The sequence below is a fragment of the Choloepus didactylus genome, chromosome 8, assembly GCF_015220235.1.
Source record: "Choloepus didactylus isolate mChoDid1 chromosome 8, mChoDid1.pri, whole genome shotgun sequence".
Lineage (NCBI taxonomy): Eukaryota > Metazoa > Chordata > Mammalia > Pilosa > Megalonychidae > Choloepus > Choloepus didactylus.
This window is the reverse complement of record NC_051314.1, coordinates 91,991,914-92,012,018: the sequence shown is the minus strand read 5'-3', so window position 1 is coordinate 92,012,018 and position 20,105 is coordinate 91,991,914.

Here is a 20,105-nt window from a genome sequence, read left to right as displayed (position 1 = left end):
AAATTTCATTCACAATAGCTCCTAAAAGAAAAAATATTTAAGAATGAGTTGAATCGAGGAGGTAAAGGACTTGTTCACTGAAAACTATGAAACATTGCCAAAAGAAATAAAAGAAGACCTAAATAAATTGCAAGATATCCTATGTTCATGGAAAGGAAGATAATATTATTAAGAGGTCAATACTACCCAAAACTATATACAGATTCAACGCGATACCTGTCAAAATCCCAGCAGTCTTTTTTTTTTTTTTTTTCTGAAACAGAAAAGCTGATACTCAAATTCAGATGGAATTGTAAGGGTCCCTGAATAACTAAATCATCATTACAAAGGAAGAATAAAGTTGAATGTATCACACTTCACAATTTCAAAACTCACCACAAAACCACAGTAAATAAAGCAGTGCGATCCTGGCATAAAGGAAGACAAATAGACCAATGGAATAGAATTAATAGAATTCAGAGTTCAGAAATAAGACCACTTATCTATGGCCAACTGATTTTTGACAAGGGTTCTAAGGACATTAATTGGGGAAGGAACAGTCTCTTCAACAAACAGTGCTGAGAAAATTGGTTATCCACTTGCAAAAGAATGAAGTTGGATCCCTACATCACAAAAATGAGCCCTTAATGGATCAAGGACCTAAACATAAGAGCTAAACCCATAAAATTTCTAGAAGAAAACATAAGAGGGAACCTTCATAACCTGAGATTTCATAGTGATTTCTTAGATATGTCACCAAAAGCACATGCAACAAAAGAAAAAAGAGATAAAATGGACTTTGTCAAAATTATAGATTTTTGTACACTAAAAGATACTGTCAAGAAAGTAAAAAGACAAACTACAGAATGGGAGAAAATAATTGTGAAACGTATATCTGTTAAGGGTTTAATATCCTGAATATATAAAGACGCCACAACTCAACAATAAAGACAAATAACCCACTTTAAAAATAGGCAATGGACTTGAACAGACAGTTCTCTAAAGAAGATATACAAACGGTCAATAAGCATATGAAAAGATACTCAACATCCTTGGTCATCAGAGAAATGCAAATCAAAACAGTAATGAGATGCTCCTAGGATGGTATGGTGGCTCGGAGCTATGTACTCCAGAAAATACATGTTCTTAAACTTAATCCATTCCTGTGGGTGTGGACCCATTGTAAATAAGATCTCTTCAAGGTGTTACTTCAGTTAAGGTGTGGCCGAAATGAGTTAGTCTGGGCTTTAATCGGATTACTGGAGTCTTTCATAAGAAGAGTGTAAGTCAGATGGAGAGAGAAAAGTCAGAGGAAACAGTCAGAAGCCGAAAGTCGACAGCACCTGGAAGAGAAAGGAGAAGCCAGGAAAGGCCGCATGTGCATTGCCATGTGACAGAAATGTCAAGGAAAAAGGATGGCCAGCAGCCAGCCCCAGAATGCCACAGTTTCCTGGGAGAAAGCATCATCTTGATATCACCTTGATTTTAATTTCTCCAACCTCAAAACTATAAGCCAACAAATTCCCATTGTTTAAGCCAACCCACTGCATGATATTTGTTTTGGCAGATAGGCAACTAAAACACATGGCTATAATAAGAAGAAAAAACAGAAAATAATAAATGCTGACAAGGATGTGGAGATAGGAAAACAGAATTGCCACGTGACCTGGCAACCTTACTTCCTGGTATTTACATAAAAGAATGGAAAGTAGGGACTCAAATAGATTTGTACACCAATGTTCATAGCAGCATTATTCACATAGCCAAAAAGTAGAAGGAACTTAGGTATCCATCAGCAGATGAATGGATAAACAAAATGTAGTATATATATTCAATGGAATATTATTAGCTGTAAAAAGGAATGAAGTTCTGATATATGCTACAACATGGATGAACCTAAAAGACATCACATTGAGTGAAATAAGCCAGACCAGCAAAAAAGAAAATTATGTATGATCCTGCTTATATGAAACACTGAAAAGAACTAAACTTCACAGAGATATATAGTAGTTTATAGGCTATGGGGCAGGGATGAAGGGTAAGAGAGTTACAGCTTAACGAGTGATAAGTTTCTGTTGAGGTGATGAAAACGTAAGGATAACGGATATTGATGATGTTGGCACAATATTGTGAAAGTAATTAATACTACCTAATTGTACCTTGGGAATGTAGCTAAAATGACAAATTTTTAGGTGTATATTTGTTACTACAATGAAAAGGTTTTTTTTAAAAAAATCAGTCCGTAGGAATAAGCTAGGATAAGAGAACTGAAAATGTGAATAAGATTAACGAAATAACACTGTCAGCTAGGGAGCTTTGTTGTTTAAAAAAAAGTTTTTTAAGCACAGAACTTGCTGGCTTATCAAATGTATCAGTCATCAAGAGCCCTGAGTCACCCGCTTAAAAGCTCATCCCACAATGCAGCCTTATTTTTAACTGCCAATAGACAAGCGTAGAGAGATGCTGCTTTTGCCAATACGTTGCAGTACTAAGTGTTCATCTGAAAAGAATGAAGCATCTGCATTGACTCAGTCCGCTGGTTTCTGGCCTTCCTTAAGGGTATGCTACTAAAGGACAGGAATTTGTTTAGCAACATTAGGATACACGTAACCCTCCCCCAAAATGCTAAAGGCCAGAATATTCTTAGAGATATCCAAAAAAACAGCTTTACTTATGTCAGATTTCTCCCTTCATCCTGTAAATATAACATGAAAATTGGTAAACACAGAAATCATTTAAAATTCCATTTTCAAAGGAAGATATTTATTTGATTCTGCCTCTGCTATTGCAAAAAAATAATTCCCTTTTTCTAAGGCAATACATAGCCCAAACTCCAAAGAAAGTTTATTAAATCCAGGCCTCAAGACACAATAACTCAAAATCTCTCCTGACTGATCACGTAATTCTTGCCAATATTTAGCTATTGTCTCTAGAAGTTTCTTTTTCATGAACATGTAGTTGCTAGGCAGAAGGATCAGACCAGGTTTCTCAAATGCATAGCTTGAGAACAAGGATAAGATTTCAGTAGCTTAAGAGTTGGCAGGGACCCAGAGTCAGCCTTCTCGCAGCCAGTATCTATTCACAATATCACCCAATCTTCTGACAGGAAGAAATGTCCCAAGAGTTCTGTCACCCTGCCAGGACCAGCTTCTATCTCCAGCTTTACTATCTTGGTCAAAGGCGGGAGCAAGGAGTGCAAACAGAAAGACAGAACTGCTGAGTGAGCAAGTAAGTAAATGTTAGTGGTCAAGAGGCTTTCCATTCATCATTATCCATTCCCTATGCAATCTGACTGTTAATATTCATAACACTACGCAAGGAAGCTGTTGGGAAGAGTGGCCATCTCTTATCATCATGTAATAGGAAAGCTGGAAAAGTTCTCATTTTGCAAACCAACTCAAATTATCTGTCCAAAAGCATGCAACTATTTCCGAGTTAACATTCAAGCCTCGTTCTGTAACATTCATGTACTTAACAGACATTTATAGAGGTGCCACTATGTGATAAGCACCATATCCCAGGCCTCAGATCAGTAGATTTCAAAATAGGCCCTACAACTAAAGAATCCTTCTGAAGGACCACAATTCATCCAAAAATAGAAAGGCTATCTATAGATCTTCCAAGAAAATGATGCACCACTCACTCCCGTGGCCTTTCCTGATCACTTACAAGAGGGTTGCTTATACCCCACCCATAGCTCTCTGACCAAATCTCTCACTCTCTCTCCCCCATTCACTCTACTCCAGCTGTCGTGGCTTCCTGGCTACTCCTTGAACAATTCAACTATGCTCCCGTCTCAGGGACTTTGCACTACCCGTTTTCTCTGTCTGGAATGTTCTTCTCCCACATAGTCATTGGCTTGCTTCCTCACCTCTTTCAAACGTCATCTTCTCAGTGAAGCCTTCCCAAACCACCCTATTTAAAACTGCAAACCCCATACACATACCCCGCACTCCCTAGCCCACTGCCTTGTTTTACTTTATTTATTTACATATTTTATTATTTATTTCCTTATTTGTTTATTGTCTATACTCCCCCCTGGGCCTCCCCCCCACCCCGCCCCACTCCAGGATTGTTCACTGTTGTGTTCCTAATACCTACAACATAGCCTGGCACATTGTAAATATTTGTTAAATACAAGAATGATGTATATAAATGCATCTAGTATGTGTCTGGCATGTAGTTGATATACAATAAATTGTAGCTATTATTACTAGAATTTACTAGAGTGAAAGTATGCAAGCTATTGATCAGTAGAGAGCACAACCCTCCAAGCATGAAAAATCTCCTTGATAACTTCTACTGAATAATCTGCCTCCTCTCTAAGATAATAGCAAAAAGCATGCCTCTTTCATCTCTCGATCACTACTATACATTCAAAATGGGCTCAACAAATGCTTTTTTAAGGAGATCAAAGTTTCTAAGCAGAATCTCCTGTCAAATTTGCAACAGTTCTGTAACAATTTTTTTAGCAACCAAGAGACATTGACAACTTATTTTCACTTGTTATTTATCTCACTATTTCAAGTTCTTATTGATTGTAAACAAGAATGTGCCTCAAACATAAGATAAAGCATAGACTTTCTTTTCCTTTCCTTTCAGTTCTTCCTTTTCCCCAGAAAATACTGATCTGACTAGCAATTATTACAGGTATATCTTTCAACTTTTTGCTTTTCTACCATCTTTATCCACCCATCAATTTATTATTCCCCTTTGGTTCGACTACAATTATCTTGTTTCCTTCCATAGATGATATGTTATTTCAATTGACAAAACTCACATGCAAAAATGTAACTTTATTTTATATACTTGATCTTGAACTTAAAACTTCAATTTTTTCTAATGAAAGAATAATAACTAATATTGAGTGCTTATTATGTATGTGTTATTTTTATGAGTATTTTGAAGTCCTGAAATTATTAATTATCATAATAGTTCTATGAGTTACCCACATTACATATTAAGAAAATGAGGCACAGAGAGGTTAAATAAATTCACCAGGCTCGTACAACTAATAGTGGTAGAGCTGGAGTTAAAATGTAGATGGTATTATATAGAGTTTATCCTCTTAACTATACGTGTCTCATTTAAAGTTGCTAAAAGACTTTATCTAGTGAATTCCAAACTTATTCAATGACTCCTATATTTTTTCAGGTCACTTCCAGTTCAAATTTAGTTCAAAATTCTCCCTTTCCTATCAATGCTCCCAGTAATGCATGCATTTTTCTCATGACAGTGGTGGAGAAGGAATCTATTTCTTATCCATCATCACTCCTCCAGGTTATCATCTGCTACCGATGTTCAAATTACCCTTAACTATTGGTCACTTACCCCTTCTGTTGGATTCCTCATTCAGGGGACACCATACTTGCTCCCTATAACCTGGCACTCTTGGCCACAGTGTTTTTAGTTTAAGGTACCTGCTAGATATCCAAGCCATTTATGAACTGTTATTAAGTGAAAACTTGAGAACTTATCAGATCAAACTAATCAAATGCTCTCTTTCGAGAAATCATTAGATATGAAACAAAGGGAGGTTTTTTCCACAGTGGGAAAGATAGAAACTAGCTATGTCACCATAATTGCAGAGTTAGTGAGCTGGGATATAAGATAATCAGTTCATCAAAGCTGTGCTATTCCTTAAATGATGCTCCTGTTCCATCAGGCTTCAGTATATACCTGTCCAGGTGGTCTCCTGTTTCCCTTACTTCCCTGTGTCTGTAAGTCAACCCACATCATCTGAGTAATGTGAATATAATGCTATTTGTGCCAGTTTGAATGTATTATGTCCCCCAGAAAAAGCCATATTCTTTGATGCAGTCTTATGGGGCAGACATAATAGTGGGGATTAAGTTGGAATGTTTGGATTAGGTTGTTTGCATGGAGATGTGCCCCACCCAGCCATGGGTGGTGACTCTGGTGGGATACTCCCATGGAGGCATGGCCCCGCCCATTCAGGTTGGGCCTTGATCAGTGGAGCCATATGAACGTGCTGGCTCAAGGAGACGGAACTGAGTGCAGCTGTGAGTGACATTTTGAAGAGGAACAAGCTTGCTAGAGAGGAACGTCCTGGGAGAAAGCCATTTTGAAACCAGAACTTTGGAGCAGATGCCAGCCACGTGCCTTCCCAGCTAACAGAGGTTTTCTGGACTCCATTGGCCATCCTCCAGTGAAGGTACCCGATTACTGATGTGTTACCTTGGACACTTTATAGCCTTAAGACTGTAACGGTGTAGCCAAATAAACCCCCTTTTTATAAAAGCCAATCCATCTCTGGTGTTTTGCATTCTGCAGCATTAGCAAACGAGAACACTATTCCTTGTCATTTGAAAGGGTCTAAGTTTACCAAAAACACAGGACAACATAGAATAATAGAGAAAACAACCACTATCTAAAACACTTTTCTTTTCCTATCATCATTTAATCTTGCCCATGGATGAGTATAAACAGTGCTATTGCCACTAATAGCAAAATCTGCAGATATTTAATATGGCTTTAGAAGCCTTTAATAACCTGCAGTCCATGAGGCAGTGGTGCTGATTTGCTGCCAGCTCAGTCTGGAACATACATCTCTTTCTCTACCTCTGTGCTTGTGTTTGCCACTTCTAATATCAGCCCATCCCAATTTTCTTCTCTTTCTAAATCTCTCCAGCTTTAACTCCCTCCCAACCTCTTCATGTCCCTTTCTCCTTCTCACACTTAATGTGTATCTTTCCTTTAGTCACAGTGCAGCATAAAGTAGATTTCATTCACTTAACACATAATTAACTGTGTCTACTATGTGTTCTACTGGAACAAATTCTAAATGATGGAGATAAAGAAGAGGCACAAGAAAGTCCCTGTTTTCATGGAGGTTACATTCTAGCAGCTAGATAAGTTCAGTTTGAGAGCATGTTATGTTTGAGGTACCTTGCAAGCTATCCAAGTAAAAAATACTGAATAGACTGGTGCTAAGAATGAAGTTTGGGCTGGCCCAGATAAGGTAGTAGAAGCCACAGGAGTGGATCTTGTTAAAATTCTCTGTGCTCCAATACTTGGCAAGTCCATATGCAAGACACACTGCATGGGAGGTCATGTTCTTGTTTCCCATAGGAACATCTGGGCAAAGGGCCCTCTGCACTTGGCTCAGCAACTGCCACTGCTATGGCTCAGGTTCATCAGGGTCATGTCCCTTGAGAACCAAGATCTTTTATATTATTATTTATTATATTTTATTTACTGTTGAATTTTTTTCCTCAATCTTAATTTTTAAAGTGGTTATCTGTTATTTTTTCCTTTAAAAAAATTCTTTTAATTTCCATGACAGATTTTTTCCTCCTATGGGCCAGGATTTTGCATGGAAAAAGGCTTTTTCCACCTCCTCACTAGACTTAAAGCTAAGAGCAGGGCTGTGTCTATTTTATTTATGGCTGCACATCAAGGGCCAAGCATAAAGCCAGGCAGAAAGTAGGGGCTCAGTGCATATTTGTTTAATCAAATTGAAATGAATTACCTCTTTTTCTTCTTACTCAGATGCTAAGAATGTGGTACCATATCCTGTCTTTTTTTTTTTTTTTTCTTTTTTCCCTAGGGAAGGATTACTTTACGTGCCCTAATCTGTATAGAAGAAGTTAGTAGAAATGACAGTTAGGTTTGAAATGAGCCTGGGACTAAACCTAAGCCAGACGTCTTCATTATTCATGAATAAAATGATTGTCTCCATTGAATTTATGAGACTCGGTGTTTCCTCCCTGCTGTTCATTTTATTTTTTATTTTTTTAATTCATTTTTATTGAGATATATTCACATACCATGCAGTGATACAAAGCATATATTCAATTGTTCACAGTACCATTATATAGTTGTGCATTTGTGCTGGTTTGAATGTATTATGTCCCCCAGAAAAAGCCATATTCTTTGATGCAGTCTTGTGGGGCAGACATTTTGTTGCTGATTAGATTTGCATGGAAATGCGCCCCACCCAACTGTAGGTGATAACTCTGATGAGATATTTCCATACAGGCATGGCCCCACCCATTCAGGGTGGGCCTTGATCAGTGGAGCCATATAAATGAGCTGATGGGCAGAGGGAACTCAGTGCAGCTGTGAGTGATGTTTTGAAGAGGAGCTACAGACAAGAGGGACACTTTGAAGAAAGCACAAGCTGCAGATGAGAGACAGTTTGAAGACAGCTGTTGAAAGCAGACTTTGCTCTGGAGAAGCTGTGAGAAGAAAAACGCCCCAAGAGCAACTAAGAGTGACGTTTTTGAGGAACTGCAGCCTAGAGAGGAACGTCCTGGGAGAAAGCCATTTTGAAACCAGAACTTTGGAGCAGACGCCAGCCATATGCCTTCCCAGCTAACAGAGGTTTTCTGGACGGCATTGGCCATCCTCCAGTGAAGGTACCCAATTGCTGATGTGTTACCTTGGACACTTTATGGCCTTAAGACTGTAACTTTGGAACCAAATAAATCCCATGTATAAAAGCTGATCCATTTCTGGTGTTTTGCACTCTGGCGGCATTAGCAAACTAAAACAGCATTCATCCCCAAAATTAATTTTTGAACATTTTCATTACCACACACAAAAATAATAAGAATAAAAATTAAAGTGAAAAAGAACAATTAAAGTAAAAAAGAACACTGGGTGCCTTTTTTTTTTTTTTTTTTTTGCCCCATTTTTCTACTCATCCATCCATAAATGAGGCAAAGGGGAGTGTGGTCCATATGGCTTTCCCAAACACATTGTCACCCCCATAAGCTACATTTTTATACAATTGTCTTCAAGATTCAAGGGTTCTAGGTTGTAGCTTGATAGTTTCAGGTACTTACTGCTAGCTATTCCAATTCATTATAACCTAAAAAGGGTTGTCTATATTGTGCGTCAGAGTGCCCGTCAGAGTGCTCACCAGAGTGACCTCTAGGCTCCTTTCAGCATCTCTCTGCCACTGAAGCTTATTTCATTTCCTTTCACATCCCCTTTTTGGTCAAGATGTTCTCCATCCCACAATGCTGGGTCTAGATTCCTCCCCGGGAGTCATATTTCACATTGCCAGGGAGATTCACTCCCCTGGGTGTCAGATCTCACGAAGGGGGGAGGGCAGCGATGTTACCTGCCAAGTTGGCTTAGCTAGAGAGAGAGGGCCACATCTGAGCAACAAAGAGGCATTCAGGAGGAGGATCTTAGGTACAATTATAGGGAGGCCTAGCCTCTCCTTTGCAGCAACAGTCTTGCCAAGGGCAAGTCCCATGGTAGAGGGTTCAGCCCATCAAACCACCAGTCCCCCATGTCTGTGACCAACCATATCCTGTCTTAAGAGGCACTCAGAACAATACATTTTACTAATTAGTAAATACATTTATTAAATATATAGATATATTTATCTAATATGTCTAATGTAGTATAAAGTACACTATAATTTAAAGACTGAGACTTGCTTTTTAATTTGTTCCAGATTCTGGCTCCTCTGGCTCACTGCATCTGAATTTCTTCTGCTTTTAACAGACTCATGATGTGCGGTTTCCTTTCTAACTCCTCATGATTGCTCTGCACAGAGTGAGACATTTGAAAAACTTGTGAAGCTGCCACTCAGCTGAGAGAAGATGGGCATAGTTGGAAGTAGGTTTCCCTTTCACTTTCTAAAGACATGAGCATTTGAAAAAGGAATCAGTATGTAAAGAATAATTCACAAAGGTGCATGAATGAACACTTTGGTGGGGTTACTAGCGTAGAGGTAGAAAAATCACCAGACTGACAGACAGCATTACAGATTTCTACTTCCAATTCTGCCACTATCCAACTGGACAGCCATCTTCTCCATCAACAGCACCATGCCCCCACCATCATCATAAATACAATATCTAACACAAACCAGTTTTGGGCACTGTGCTTCAAAGCTTTTATAGATTGTTTCATTTAATCATTACCAAAGACCTATAAGGTTGTGATTTGAATTGTGTTCCCCAAAAAAGATATGTTGAATTCCTAATCCTTAGTACCTCAGAATGTGATCTTATTTGGAAATATGGTAGTAGCAGATAGAATTAGTTAAATTAAGATGAGATCATACTGGAGTAGGGCAGGCCCCTACTCCAATATGACTAGTGCCATCATAAGAGGAGAAGAGACAGACAGAGAGAAGACAGCCATGTGACAATGGAGGCAGAGAATGAAATACAGCATTTGCAAGCCAACGAAAGCCAAGGCTTGCCAGCAAACTACCAGAAGCTAGGAAGAGGCAAGGAAGAAGTCTCCCCTACAGGTTTCAGAGGAAGCATGATCCTACTGACAGCTTGGTTTTGGGCTTATAGCCTCCAGAACTGTGAGACAATAAATTACTTTCATTTTAAGCCACCAAGTTTGGGGTATTTTTTTAATGGCAGACCTAGAAAACTAAGACAAAGGTAAATATCATTACTGCTATCATCAAACTATTTCAGATGAAGAAACCAAAGCATGGAGAAATTAAGTAACCTGCCTAAGGTCAATACTATAAGGAATTGTCTTAATTTGTCAGGCTGCCATGACAAATACCACACAACAGGTAGGTTTAAATAACAAGCATTTACTGGCTCAAGGATTTAGAGGTTAGTCCAAAATTAGGACATTGGCAAGGCCATTCTTTTTCCCCAAAGTCTGCAGCATTCTGGTACTGACTTGCTATAATTCTTGGTGTGGCTTGCCTTGATTCTCTGCCTCCCATCATAAGGCAATGTCTCTTTCCTTGTGTCTGCTCTTGTAGTTTCCACTGATACACAGATTCTGGCTCCTCTGGCTCACCACATCTGAATTTCTTCTGCTTATAACAGGCTCCAGTAATATGGATTAAGGCCCACCCTGATTCAGTTGGGCCACACCAAAAGTAATAATACATACTCAAAGGGTCCTATTTAGAAATGAGTTCACACCCACAGAAACGTGGGTTAAGATTAAGAATCTGTCTTTGTTGGGATACATAATTCAATCTGTCACAGTCTACCTTCTTGTGCCCACAAAGACATGTTCATCCCACATGCAAAATGCATTCATCCCACCAAATATCCCCAAAGACTTAAGTCATTCATTTCAATTCTAAGACCAAAGTAAAATCAGTTATGGGTGTGGCCCATCCTGGGGCAAAATTCCTCTCCACTTGTGGACCCATGAAACCTAGAAAACCAGTTATCTATTTCCAGAATACAATGGGGGCATAAGCATAAGGGGGGGGGGGGGGCATTACCATTCCAGAAAGGAGAAATTGGAAAGAAAAATGGGATCACAGGTACCATGCAAGTCCAAAATCCTGCAAGGTAAACTCCATTAGATTTCATGGTCTCGGAGTCATTTATTTATTGATGTTTTGTCCTCTGGGCCTGCTTGAGTGGCAGCTCCACCTTTTCCAAGCTCTGGAGCAGACGTTTCTCCCAGAAGGCTCACAACCTCTCTGAGAACTAAGGTGGCAGACAGGCTGTCCCTGAATTCTGGGGAATAGACCCCACAGTTTCTAAGCACTGGGGTGATGGCCTCACTCTTCCAGAACATCACAGTGGAAGACCCACTCCTCCAAGTGCTGGGGCAGGTCTGCCTTTTCAAACATGGGTAAGCCCACTCTTTTTGACCCAAGGAGATCTTTTAGGTCCAGACCTCTGCTTTCATAGTTCTTCCCTTGAATTCATTCTTCCTTCAATTGTCCCTTGTTTGTACCTTTCAGTCCAGGTTGGCAGTGTTTCTGTATACATCTAATTTCATTAATGAAGGGTAACTCAGCTACATCTTTAAAACTTTGTGTGGAGCCCCATTTTCTCAGGGCATACCTCCCAGGAGCTCAGGGTAGGCCCTGATAGACCCACTTCTGGCCCTAGTCTCAGAGCATGCTATCTGGGTAGGCTGAGAATTTTCCAAATTATAAACTGCTAGTTTCTTTGTGCATAAGAATTCAATTCCCAGTTTATCCCTTTCCTCTCACATTTTACCATAAGCTGCAAAGAGAAACCAGGCTGCACCTTCCACACTTAGCTTAGAAATCTCCTCAGCTAAATATCCAAGTTCATTGCTTACAAGTCCTGCCTTCCTCTGACATAGAACATAATTTCACCAAGTTCTCTAGCTCTTTATATAGATGATTGCCTTTCTTCCACATTCCAAAAACACATTCATCATTTTCTTCAGAGGCCTCACCAGACCACCTATAATGTCCATATCTTTATTTACAGTCTCTTCAAAGCAATCTAGGCTTTTTATATCAAGTGCCTCAAAATTCTTCCAGCCTCTCCCTGTCACCCAACTCCAAAGCCACATCCATATTTTCAGATATTTGTAATAGCAGCAGCTAATTTTCTGATACCAAAATGTCTTAGTTTGCCATCAACTATGACATTACTACACAGTGGATTGGCTTAAACAACAAGTGAAGTCCATGGCATTCTGATTCTAGTGCTACACAATTACAATCAGATTCCAAAACCCAAACCCTTAGTCAGTTCTTTCTCTCAAACCTCTCTGCACCTCATCAATTAATTGATGAGGTTAAATTAATACTCAAATCTCTTTCAGCTCCAAAATTCTATTACTCTAAGTACAACATACTCAAATTAACCTTTTGTTTATTTGGTAATATACATAATCATATAATCACCATCTTAATAATAATTTTAGCATAAATGATCAGCCATCCATTTAAATGACAATTATTAGCATTATTTTAACACAGCTAAATCAAGTATCAACTCTTCAGAGACGGTATAAGAGAGGTTTGTGGCTGTGTCTTGCTTTCTCATGGCCTAACAGGAATGACTGCAGAGGAGACAGCTGGGCACTGACTTAAGCCAAGCTGGCTACAGCATTTGAGGTTAGCTATGCTCCTGTTACAAGCACCTAAGCAGCTGGCGTCCTCAAGCCTCCTAATTGTGAATGTACATGAATCATCCTAAATAATGAAAATAACAGCTATCATTGAACTTTCAAAGGCTTCTACCTTTAGGACACAGCCCCAAATCTTAAAACTGGCCTACAGAAATGCTTTTCAGACTGTCGGTAGTGAAAGACTAATTCTTGTTTTTAATCTCAAATCTACTATGAATCAATGGATTAGAGATTTAAATTTTTTTGTTGAAAAACATATTAAAATTACTTACTAGAAAAGTGAAATGAAAAGAGACATATAAACTCAACAGATCTAAAATTACATTTCAATAAGTCTGATCAGAATAAATATAACAGGAAAAAAATCAACAGAAACTGTATATACTGTTCATTGAAAGTGTGAATATAGGAGATTAACATGGAGAATTGCTTGTTATGCTCATAACTTTTGTCATTCTGCAATCATAAAAAACAGAAAGTTATGAAGGAAATAGCAATTCCCTGTATTAGATTTCTTTAAATTTTGAATGGACATAGTGTGTATCAATAGTCAAGCTTGCATTTTGCTTATTAATTTATCTAGGTTGGATTGACGAAGACATTACTCTCAGGGAAAACATACAACTATGTTTTATTTTCTTAACACTCATAATAGAGAAGCCAGTCTCACAGAAGTAAATTGACAGGAATGGAAGAAAAGAAATTACAATAATTGCAGGATATGTGTTTTTAATTTTTATCCAAAGTGAGGCAAGTAATGCTATAAATATAGCATCTTTAACCCTTAAATTTGTCTTTAATCCTTATTAGTGAACAGTTACAAAAATTTATCATGTAAAGTTATGTTTAAATTTATATTACCTTTCAAAAATTGAAAGGGATGCCGAAGCCAATATTTTCTCATGTATGGATCTTCTTAAGAGAAAAAATTAAATTCCAAACACCCTATCAAATTTGTAAGCCATTCAATGATAACTTCTCACAGATGGGCAAAGCTATTTATCTGATAGATAATTTTTGTTAAATTATAGAATGCATCATAACAAGCTGTAGAAACTGTTCTTTCATGCTTCCAAATCTCAATTTGCCCCTTTGGCTTTAATCTAGTATTGAAAAATACATTGTACTCCTTTTTCATACGGACCTATTAAGATCACTGTAAATATCAAAGATGTCAGGTATATAGACAAATCTATGCTGCCCAATTCATAACTTTAAAATATTGAGATAAAACTGCTTTCTTATCTTGCAGAAAGACCAAGCTCATTTTGCTCATTTTGTGGATAAAACGTTCTCAGTAGAAATTTTTCCCTCCATAACATGATAACTTCACTTGCAAAAACAGTTTCTTGTGATCAACTTTTATATCTACACATAATAAAGAGAATAATGAAGAATTTAACACGTTACCCTTTGTATAATTTATACTTTTTACTATGTCCCTATGCGCACTGTTTAGTTCAACTAACGTTTTTCTCATAACAAGACTTTCTTGATGAAGTAGTGTGTTAAATTACACTGAAACAAGCTTCTTAATTTAAGTATTTATTCCAGAATGTTTTTCTATAATTTCAGTCGCACCATTAAAAGATACTTCTACATAAAACTTATTAGCAAATCACATTAGCTGATACTGAGCATATGCTTATATATTGTGGTAATGTCAAAATGCTATAAAAATTTCTAAACACTGGTTCTTTATCTCATGTGGAACCATTACAAACAGTTTGCTAACTGGAAATACACTTTGAGTAGCCCTGGTCTACATGACCTTACATAAGCCATTTCTTGCTCAGCTCTCCCACCTCATCTCGTGCTACTTTCCCCTCACTGTCTGTACACTAGTTACATATAAACATAATATGTCTTCTTCCACCATGTTCTATACTTCTCCTCTTAGAACATTTCATACTTATAACAATTTAATCTCTGTGTTCTCTTCTAGAATGTAACCACCATAAGGACAGAGACTACTTATATCTATTTTCTTTTATCATGAAATCCCCAGTGCCAGACATAACACAGGTGTTCAATAAATATTCACTGAATTAACTCTTTCCATACCAGTTTATGAAATATAGCCACAAAAATGTCTCATGTCTTTAAAGTAAAACACAAAATAATATTTTCAGACACATCAAGTGACAAAAATGAAAAATGATCTCTCCCTTTGATAGTACAACCAGCCTCCTTCTAGGAACTATTTAGCCATGAACCCTCTAGAGGCAGAAAAAGAAAAGGAATAAAGGGGAAGTGAGTGAAATGGGATGGGAGGGAGGTCAGAAGCAAATGAAGAAGGGGGCCAGGTCAGATCAGCAGTATTAAAAGCAGCAAACTTTTCTGTATTGTATTGTGTTCTCTGTCTAAAATAGACTTCCAACCCCCACTGCACCCCCACTCGCATCCCATGCCCTGCCTGATGATCCACACATCCTTCAAGACTCATGTCATCACCTCCTGTATTAGTTTTCCAAGCTGCAACAACAAATACCACATAATGGGTTCGCTTAAACAATGGGAATATTGTCTCACAGTTTAAGTCTGCAAGGTTTGTTTCCTCCCAGGGTTGGTAGCATTCTGGTGGGCTGGCAATTCTTAGGTTCCTTGGCTTTCCCATCACATGATGATGTCCTCTCCTTTCTCTTCCAAGATCCCTCTGATTTCTGGCTTCCAGGTCCTCCCCATGGCTTTTTCTCTCACTATGTCTGAATTTCTGCTTATAAACGACTCCAGTAATCAGATTAAGGCCCACCCTTATTCAGTCGAGCCATGGCCTAATTAAAACATCTTCCAAGAGATCCCATTTTCAATGGGCTCACATCCACAGGAATGCAGACTAAGACCAAGAACATGTGTTTTTTGGGATACATAATTCAACCTTCCACACCTCCCTTACACACACACACATACCACACACAGTTGAGTTGGATATTCCCATCTCTTTACTGTATTCTTGAAATCCATAGCACTAAGTAGTTGCTTCTGCTATAACCCACATCTCATCATTTTACAAGGTTGCTTACTTGTCTATCTTCCCTCTACCTAGGCTGCATTTTAATTCAGGGCAGGAATTCTTCTTGTTCACCTCTGAGGTTCCAGCATCTAGTTTAGTGCAGATTTCAATATATGTTTGCTGATACAATAAATGATTAAGATTTATGTCTAATCTTCTGGTCATAAGTACTTCGTAGTGGGGGGAAAGAGGAGAGAAGGAAACAAATAGTGTGTGTGGTGGCGGAGGGGGCAGGGGAAAGGAGGAGAAGGAAATGTGGCCAGATGGCAGTAACAGGAACTTTTAAGGGTGAAGTGAATGAGAACAGAGATGCGGGAGAAAGCATAGATTTAAAAAAAAGGAGGTACCAGAGAGCAATTTGAGTTATTTCAAAAAAAATTTCAGTATTCTATGAAATTTTATTTTTGTTTTTTTTCTTTACTTGAATGTCTTTGTTCTTTTGCTTATTTATTCATTTTTTTCAACAATTATTTATTAAGAACCTACTTTATAGAAGGTGTTGTGCTAGGTTCTAGAAATGTGAAGACTGAGGACTAAGCTAGTAAGCAAAAGTTAGGATACAATATGGTAAAAGCAAGAATAGAAATTTAAATAGATTAGAATGAGGTCAGGGAAGAGCTGGCATCTAACCCACCAAGTCCTGCATATGGACCCCTTTCAGTTCCTCAGTCAAGAAATGGACTCTTAATTTGTCAGTCTTTTCCTGAGACAGGTATCCAAATGCTACTTGAGATAAGAAAACATTCTGTGACTTAGAATTTCTTTTCATATTTCTCAGTGTTCAAATTTAGAGTTCTGTCTTTAATCAGTGTTAGTAACAACAAAGAATACCTAAGACTTCTATTTTAAGATATCTTCTAAAGCCTACCAGAGAGGTAAATGATTTTTCACATTTTATAGATTATTTTTATTCCTATTTTTTGAGGCAAACAGACAAATTCTGTTCTACATAAAGCAATAAGAAAGGTATTGATTTCTGAATTTGTTAGTTTTCCTTGCTAACATTTTTTCTTGAATTTATGACATGGTTTCATAATAGCCTGATGCAATATATCTACATTAACCTGATTTAGTAAGGTTAACATTTGTATCACTGACATTTCTGCAGAACTACAAAATTTGACATCTGAGACCTTCAACTGGGTATGTGATTTTTAAAATTGGTAATCTGATGAAATTTAATGTATCATAATTTATAAGCCCTACTTGTTTGAAATTACTTAGTGCATATAAGTAAAATATACTTTAAAATCGGTTAGTGCATGTAAGTATAATAAATGTTTACCTATGTTCATCTTTGTTCAAAAAGTTTAGATTTTTTAAAAAAAGCATTAAATTTCAATTACATTCTGGTTTCTAAACCAGATGTAGAAGTAGAAACTGACTGTATTGCATACTGAATTTTCAATAACTATTGGCTACTATTTGCTATGTTTTCATAACTCATAGTCACTGTGGGGAGAATCAGTAGAGAAGGGAAAGTTTTAAACCCCTTATACAATAAATTCTAGCTATAATCCAGGTTAGAAGCTATAATGACAGATATAAACATTTAGTTAAATAATAGAGAAGGGAGTTGAAAGATCTAGTGGGCATTAAATGCATGGGAAGGTGGCAGGAATAAAGATGACATTTGTATTTATATTTGGTTCGTTGGAGTTGGACAGAAGTAAAGAGAAGCCTTAGAGAGAAAGGAAGTTTTCCCTGTAGCCTTTCTCCTGGGTACTTAGAGAACACAAGCAAGTTGGGTTCTGGCTGTTGTGATAGAATAACAGTGAGTGAGTGTCAACTCTGGTCAAAGGGTATTATGGGGAAATTACAACAAACTTAGTAAAAAGCCATAAATTCAGTTAAAAGGAACAAAATGGTACAGGTGAAATACAAACAGGAAACCCCAATATGGATCTAAGATTATATTTATCTTAACATTACTTAAAATTAGTTTTCCATTTTCTGCATTTGGTTTTATTAATTGCTTAGAATTCATACTGAAGATTTAATGAAACATACATTTTTTCAGATAAATGCAAAATCATAAATTAATTTAAATCTCCATTACAAACACAAAGAGGGAAAGTTTGCCATGCAATTGTGACACTACCATGTAGCTGAATAGCCTTATGGCCATACTCCTTGAACTCTGTTTCCATTGATAAATATATACCCTGAAGGGATTCATATTTGTATCCACAAAAGTCAATAAGATGTTTGTTAAGTTGTATTTTCTGTAGTTTATATTATCACCCTCCACCCCTAATTTGATACCAACACCACCACCACCACCACCACCTGGGGCATAGCCTTCCACCTTGAGACTCACACCCTTAAAGGAATTATTCAACCCTTCAACAGCAATATATGGCCAATACAAATAGAAAGGGAGGAAACAACTGGATTACATTATCACCTAACATATCTACACTGGTGAACATCATTTAAACATTAATAAGCCATAATTGTATACCTGTATAAGTATAAAATACTTTGCTATATTTAGTTTTATGAAGTGTGATAGTCTGATTATTTAGGTTAGGAAAAATAAAGCATTTAGTGAATTATGAATGAATTTGACCCAGATTTCCATTTGGGTCAAAGTAGTTAAAAGAAGTGATCATTCAGTAAGACAGAAAGCAGGGCTATCAGGGCAGGTATTAGTTTGGCTAAATCAGAAAGCAAGGAGATGTCATTTTTTAAAGGCTAAAGTTGTGCCACTTCACAAAAATCACCCAACTAAGCAATTCTTGATAGTTGCTAAATATATATGCTGGCATAAGCTAATATGAAACACACAGCAAGATTTTTAAAAAGAAGAAAATGTACACCTTAGTCAAGATATCCAGCTGAGGTTAGCTTTCTTGGCTTGGCTTCCTTAAATAAACTGGTAGGAGATTTCTAATACCACCAATTCTTAGTTAAGGGTTCTCTGTTAATAATGATAGAAAGTAATAATTTTTATTTTACTCAAAATCAACTAATATTTCTTAAAGTAATTGTTTATGGCCAAAGTCTAGAGAGGAACTATGGAAGCTACAATGATGTTTATTTCCAGAAGCATATGCCCTTTAGGAAAGTGTAATCTAATTTAATCATGGAGATATATATAGATATATATATATATATAGATAGATATATATATATGCTTGAAAAACAATATGTAATTGGTTCTATAACCAATATGCAATTGGTTCTATAACAGAGATATGACTCAAAGTGCTGGAGGAGCATGGAGAAGGAGGGCAATAGATTAACTAAGGGTCCAGGGAAATTCTCACAGAATAGTTAGGATTTGACTTGGGCTTTGAAGGAAATGAGTTGGCTTTTAAAGAGCAGAAAGGGGAAGGAGGGACATTTCAGATGGATGGCAACTAAAGTCTAGTTAGACTCCCAGGTGGGCAAGAAGAAGATAAGGTTGAACAGGTAAGTAAAGCTCATAACTTTGAAAGCCACAGTGATTCTAGACTTCACTTTGAAGAAATAGGAAATCAGTGAAGGTTTCTAAGCACAGGAGTAATCAGTCAAAGAAGAATTTTTAAATATCTGTGTATTCCTTTATGCAAATAAACACTAAATGTATTATTGGAATACTTTCACGCAAAGGCCCATCTATACAGTGCTGATGAAATCGAAATGGTAAGAAAGAAGCTGTAAATCTACTCAAATTTGACAAGATGGCTGTAAGTAATTACCTACTGAGGTTGGCAGAAATACCTGTCAGGGTTGCCAGATCACAGAACACAATACAGAAATTAATCATAACATTCTCAGAGATAACAGAAAACTAATAAAGATTTAACCTCACAGAATAAGACATAGAAAGGAGGAGCGTTTTCCAATATTAAAACTTAACATCTTCAAAATCTGGGCAAATGAATACGTATGGTCAGAAGCACTCAAAACAATCTATCAAATATCGAGGGCTCTTCTGGATCACTCTCATAAAGATAGCAAATTGAAAGAATAAGAGGTATTTTAGAAGAATCATGCTGTTTTATTACATTAATAATCTCAAATATAATAAATGGGGATATAGATTACATTGACAGAAACAATACTAAATGTTCGACAAACTCCATTTTCTTTTATTATGGAGACACAGCAAGAAGACATTTCCCAGCCTCCCTTGTACAGTTATGTGGAGCCCTTGACTGGGGTGGCCAATAAGAATACGGATAGAAGTGATATTTGACACTCTCAGGTCTGGTTCCCAAAAGCACCTTGTTCTCTCTCTTTCCTTGCTGCTGGCCAAATGAAAAAAAAAACAAAAAACAAAAAAACCCACATTATAGAAGGAGAT